Here is a 6,000-nt window from a genome sequence, read left to right as displayed (position 1 = left end):
TGTAGATCTGCTATTTTCAAATAGCCTAGGTATAAAATAGGGCAAACGTGGTTAATGTATGTTTCATAATGTAATCATTTATATCTGCAAAGTAACTAGTAACTAGAGTTTTCAAATAATTGTAGTGAAGTAAAAGCACAATATTTGCCTCTGATGTAGTGGAGTAGAAGTAAAAGTATTGAAATTTGTAAATACTCCAGCAAAGTAAAAAATACCTCAAAATTTTACTTAATTACTGGAAAAGGTCATTGGGATCATTTTAGTTTGGTTAGTGTCAGAAAAGTAGCATAATCTTACACAGTGTGTATGTATCTGCCATTAGGGGGCAGTGTTGGATGGGTTAACCACACTCCATGAACATAGCATTAGATAACACACTGTATTTCACCTTCACACTAGCCCCAGCCTTATTGATTCACTTGACCAGGAGTTGGTTTGGACATTACAGCTGTGCTGCTGACCTAGAATAGCAAAGCATGGTGGGGGAGGGTGACAAGAGAGGGAGATAGATGTGGTTGTTTTCATTAACAAATTGAAGTTTGCATGCTCTGTAGGCCTACAAAGCAGGCCTACACAGTAAAAAAAAAAAGAATTATAAAGAAAATTTGAATAAATTGAACAAATAACACATTTTAATCAGTTTCAGTGCTTTGACTCTCACCATCAGTACCTTGACCCTTGTTTGCTTTTGGGACCAATGGTTTTCCAGAATCTAACCATGCGGGCTGGGTTGGAATGCAGCACAGGACAAACAGAACAGGAATTAGTCAGCAACTCTTCATTGACTGTGGGGGTCTGTCTGTCTCTCACCAGGGCAGTGGTGGAAAAAGCACACACATTTTTTTACTTAAGTAAAAGTATCAATACTGCAATGTAGAAATACTCTTACAAGTAAAAGTCCGGAATTTACTTGAGTAAAAGTACAAAAGTATTGGTATCAAAATGTACTTAAAGTACCAAAAGTGGAAAGTACTCATTATGCAGAATGTCCAGTTTCCCAAGTTTTCAAATGAATAAAATGTTTACATTTTTTTTTTAAATAGCAGATCTACAAGCTCACAATGCGTCGATTTTCTAAGTGATCCTGGGCGCTACACTCCCCCCACCAGCCTAAGGAGGCTAGGGCCGAGCTCATGCCTCCTTCAATGCATGAGAGCCAACTGACCTTCTTGTCATCTGACAGGGGGGAGTTCCCCGGTTGGACGTAGCGTGTGGAAGGAACACGTTATTCCAACCAGTTCCCTTCCATAAGGCGCCACGGCTGTCATGGGGGAGGCGTTATAGCGACCAGGATTACTACATGTTTTTGTGAGGGTACCTACCCTAGGGGACATGGGGAGAACAAACTCCACACAGAAAGGCCCTTTCGCCAACCCCACCTAGGGTATGGGCACTGAACCCAGGACCTTCTAGCTGTGAGGCGTGAGCTATTTTCAAATGGCCGAAATGTATATAGGGCTGTTGTGGTTATTGTATGTTTTGTAACAATAATCAAAATCTACAAAGTAGCTAGTAACTAAAGTTTTCATGTAATTGTAGTGGAGTAAAAGTACAATAATTTCCTGAGATGTAGTGGCCCTGGGGTAGAAGTAAAAGTATTGAAAATTGTAAGTAGAAATACCAAAAATCTTTTGCTTAAGTACAATACTTGAGTACATGTACTTAAGTTACTTTACACCACTGCACTAGGGGCTGCAGATCACATGGTTGGGCAAAAGATGCTCACCTGCACAGTGTTCTCAACCAGTAAATAATCTGTGCTTTTTGATAGTGGGGATGTTGTCCAATCACAGAGAGTCTGCATGCATCCACACCCTAAATTGCTACCATATACAATCTATATGGTCCATCCATCCTCATCCACTCTGAACCCCCTTCCTTTGTCTCCCTCCCCTTCCCTTGTGCATGACCCAATATACGGGAGCCTCCTCTTCCAGATACAGTAGCTACAAAGTCAGCAGCCTCCTGCCACCTCCTCCCCCATACTAGACTCACCGTAAGTAAAAGTACCAATACTTACGTATACGTACCAAATATTTGAGAATAGCTGATCTACAAGCTCACAACGAGTCGCGTTGTGAGCTTGTAGATCGGCTATTTTCAAATAGCCTATGTATAAGATAGGGCTAAAGTGATTCATGTATGCTTTATAATATCATAATTTATATCTGAAAAGTTACTAGTAACTAAAGTTTTCAAATAATTGTAGTCGAGTAAAAGTACACTATTTGCCTCTGAGATGTAATGGAGTAGAAGTAACAGTATTGGAAATTGGAAATACTCAAGTAAAGCACCACAAATACCTCAAAATGTTACTTAAGTACAGTACTTGAGTAAATGTACTTACAGTAGTTACTTTCCACCACTGGTCCTGGGCTGGGCTGGGCTGCTCCTGCACTGCATTGCACAAGTGTCACAGCCGTCTGGTAGCCCTGAATCTACAGGACACAATGGAAACAAGCCCTAAGGGCTTTTTGTGTTATCCTTTTAGCACCATTGTATAATCGTGCCACTTGTACTATTTGCAAACTGTTAATAAAGTATTCAATCAATCAATCAATCAATCAATCAATCAATCAATCAATCAATCAATCAAAAAGGCACAGGGCTGTACTGAGCCCTTTCACCTGTGCTGTGACTCGTTGCCCTTTGCCTGTTTTTTGCAGGCATGCATTTGACCAGTGGTGTAAAGTAAGTAACTAAGTACATTTACAATTTTGAGGTATTTCTTTACCTTCCTCAGTATTTACCAATGTCAATAATTTACTTCTACTCAACTAGGCTACATCTCAGAGGAAAATATTGTACTTTTACTACAATTATATAATTTGTTTGAATGAATTTCATACATTTGAAAACTTGTGAAATGGGACATTCTGCATAATGAGTACTTTTACTTTTGGTAGGCCTACTTTAAAGTACATTTTGATGCCAAAACATTACACTTTTACTCAAGTAAATTTTGCATTACAAAATGTATTAAATTGCAGTATTGATACTTTTTTACTCAAGTCAAAGCATATTAGTAGGCCTACTTCTTCCATCACTGTTTGACCCACTGAACGACTCTTAACACACAGATAGAGAGGTGTGAGGGGGGGGGGGGGGTTAGAGTGGTATGGTTGCCATGGAGAGTTTGAGCGCAACTCCCCGGATGTAGCATTTTCCCCCAATTCAACATGGCGACTGGAAAGTGAGACTTTGGGCTAATGTTACACCGTTTGCGGTTTAAAGTCAGACAAATTATTCCACGACCAGGGGAACAAAAGTTTTAGACCCACACACACCCGGTGGCAGAAAAAAAGTTTATTCCGGAGTTTTGAGGTAAGTACATTGTACATTGTGGGTTGAAGCTTGTTGTTGCTTATAGCTTGTGGCGCGTCCCCCCTGCCTTGTCTAGCATAGCCAGGCAAAACTCATTCAAGAGTTTAGCCCTTTTAGCCAGTGTTGCCGTGTCGGCTTATTATAAGCGACTTTGGGCTTCTTTTTCTGTGAAGTTATTTAGTTATTTAGGCTTGCTTCCAATTGTTCTAATTATTATTTAAACCAGTGGTTCTCATATCATTTCATAGATATTTTGTGCCAGGGAGCATTTGTGTTGTTAGAATGTATCCAAATAATATTCCAAATATTCCACATTTTATTGCAAGAGTTTTTGAAGATAGCAGATCTGCAAGCTCAGCGTTGTGAGCTTGATGCATATAGGTTTAAAGTGCTCATGTGGCCTCTAGTTTATTCCTTTGGGCTCGTTTTCCTAGACCTGTGTGCTTATTTATCTCATACAACATGGCAACACTGCTTTTTTTTTGCTGGTTTCACAATCTATATTGGTGGCTAATGCTATCGGTTAGATCTGTTTAAAAAGCTCTGTCCAGCCTCGTGTTTGCCACGGATCGTTATCACTTTGTGTTAGTTCTCTGTGTTGTACGACACGGACTCATTCACACACAACTAAAGGGCAGTTCCGTGAACGTAGGTAGGAGAATGAGTCTCTTACAGTTGCAAAAGTTGTTCAAATAATAGCCACAGCAACAAGGAGCTAACTGGGTTGTCCTCCCGGCTCTGTGCTAAGACCCTCTAAGCTTGCTAGACAGCTTACTGGCAAATCCATCCCAAAACCACACAAGCTGGTTTTGGTAACAAAGCCTTTTCTTGTCTGTCATCATTGTCATACCCGACCTGTCACTTCTTTTTAATGCATGATAATGCAAACAATCCCCAAAAGACTAAGAATTTTACATGCATCACATCAATCCTTGCTTTCTTCTGTTTTCACATTAAATTGACGAAAATATATAGTGTGGACTAGCGATATGTCAATGTCAACCTTGCGGCATCATTGAAAGAATGAGGTTATTGCTGATCTTCAGAAAACATACAACCTGGAATACTTACTTTACTTAAACTTCCTGGCCTCAGTATCTAGTGCACAACTTATTTTTTGATTTGATTGAATACTTTATTAGACAGAAATGTAAACGGCACGAGGTACAGTCAGACATTTGAGCTTTAAAAGAGTACACAAAAAAGTCCTGGGGACTTTCCATTGTGGTCCTATGTATTCAAACTCCCTCCTCCTCATAATCATATTTGAACTGGGGACCCCCACCCCCTGACAAGCACTTGGAATGTACGGTTGAGGCATTCAATTTGGTTTGACTCTGTTCCACAGATAAATATTGTGAAAATAGCCGATCTACAAGCTCACAACGATCCCCAGGGGGGTCCCCACATGATTTTGGCGGGGGTCCTCAGATGACAGTGAAGTGACAATTTACGGAATTTTAAGACCTTTTTAATACCTAAAAAAAATCAGAAATAATCAACAAACTATACTAAAAAAACTGGTCAAACATTGGCCAAATTGTCAAACAATATAAAAAAGAGAAAAAAATTGTGAAAATAGCCGATCTACAAGCCGTTGCGAGCCGTTGTGAGCTTGTAGATCGGCTATTTTCACAATATTTATCTGTGGAACCGAGTCAAACTAAATCAAATGCCTCAACCCTCAACTCTTGCATTCCAAGTGCTTGTCAGGGTGGGGGGTCCCCAGTTCAAACATGATTTTTTTTTTGGGGGGGGGGGGGGTCGCGGTCTAAAAAGGTTGAGAACGGCTACTGCGTTAAGAGAGGATGGGTGGAGGGATGAGGGAAAGTGAGACAGACTGGGTTCAGTCAGTCAGTCAGTTAGTCAGCAAGGTTGTGCGATTAGTGCTGGGCACTCCACACATTCCTAACATGCCAGAGCTCTGCCGAGGGGGTCACTCACACACACATAACCCCATATCCCAGCAGTGCACTCTACTGAAACTAAACCCCACCTTTTTGGTTTGGAGTCATTGGCAGGAGTCAGACTTCCATCTACGAGACATATTATTGGGTTAGGCCAGTTGATGGTAAACTCTGTTGGGGTCTTATGAATACATCTGAGCCTCTTGCCTTTTGTGTGATATTAGTATTGTAGGCCTAATGCATTTCCCCTTGTGTGGTTGTGGTTGGCTGAGAAATAGATACAAAGGGACGGGCAGAGCTGAGCAACAACAACAAAAACAGAAACATTTTAGTAGTTGGTTCATCACTCAGAGAATGCCTTGAAACAAACATGACGTGCGTTTTGTGTTTAGCCCTTTCATGATTGTTGCTATTTCATTTTTTACAGAGTCCTCTTTCTCTGTCATTAAAATTCTGTAAAATGTAAGAATGAAGAATACATTTTGCATCTCTAGCAGGCACAGGGACCCGTTGCTATAGCTGTTCAAGTACCCAGATGGTGTCTTCTGGCCTGCGTGTTACTGTTTGTTTTTCCTTTAGAATTTCTGAGACATTGCTTGAGGCACTGCATGGAGTTTATAGTTGCAAACAGAGATGTTCTCTCCACTCAGTTTCTTACAGGAGGCTTCAATTAGTTCTACCCCTCCTCTCTCTCACTGTACTGACTACTGACCTGCTATGTAAAGGCCGGCAAACGTTTTCATGTCATGTAACCTCAAATAGAGCTGCA

General features: G+C 40.6%; 1 protein-coding gene across 1 annotated transcript in view; it reads left to right on the top strand.

The window, feature by feature from the left end:
* Nucleotides 1-3,179: 3,179 nt before the first annotated feature.
* Nucleotides 3,180-6,000, top strand: part of pak4 (p21 protein (Cdc42/Rac)-activated kinase 4) — a 69,988-nt gene continuing 67,167 nt past the window's right edge. The window contains exon 1 of the mRNA XM_084063742.1: nucleotides 3,180-3,324. The gene's annotated coding sequence lies outside the window, so the exon portion shown is untranslated. The remainder of the gene's footprint in view (nucleotides 3,325-6,000) is intronic.

This window comes from Gymnoscopelus microlampas (assembly GCF_963454915.1).
Source record: "Gymnoscopelus microlampas genome assembly, chromosome: 8".
NCBI classification, from domain to species: domain Eukaryota; kingdom Metazoa; phylum Chordata; class Actinopteri; order Myctophiformes; family Myctophidae; genus Gymnoscopelus; species Gymnoscopelus microlampas.
This window is presented reverse-complemented; position numbering and strand designations above follow the sequence as displayed.